This window comes from Carya illinoinensis, chromosome 11 (assembly GCF_018687715.1).
Source record: "Carya illinoinensis cultivar Pawnee chromosome 11, C.illinoinensisPawnee_v1, whole genome shotgun sequence".
NCBI lineage: Eukaryota > Viridiplantae > Streptophyta > Magnoliopsida > Fagales > Juglandaceae > Carya > Carya illinoinensis.
In genome coordinates this window covers 8,592,501-8,593,061 of record NC_056762.1, presented here as the reverse complement: position 1 = coordinate 8,593,061, position 561 = coordinate 8,592,501, and positions in this window count along the sequence as shown.

Below are 561 nucleotides of genomic sequence, written 5' to 3'. Positions count from 1 at the left end.
TTAACGACGGGAGTTGCTATGGATAATTACTAATAGTCATCCATCAACACGTGGCTGCATAGAATTGTTAGTCATACTCATCAACTTGGCCAAGAGTCCTAGAGTCTTATGGAATAGCAATAGTTTGGTACGAAGATGGTTATATCATCAGTAACTTAAGTCCATTTTTATTTCTTGAGTTTCGGTTGTTAATGAGTATCATATTTATCTTTTGCCATGTTTATCCTTTTGTTATGTAATGATCTTTGTAGGAAACCTATATTGTATTATTTAAGCGGCACAACCTTATGAATAAAGACATGAGTAAAGTTTGTTCCTAATCTTTTGTATTTGAAGGAGACCTAAGTTACATCTAATAACCTACTTTTATCATTAAATATGCCTTTGTTACTGGACCCATTATTAGGGGTGGCAATTCGTATTTTCAGATCATGTTTGTGTCGTGTCAAGTCATGACATTCGATTATTTATGTCAATCTCAATCTAATCTATTAAGCTAAACATGTCAAACTTCAAAACCTAGCTAGACCTATTTAGATAATGGGTCATGTCGTGTCACTT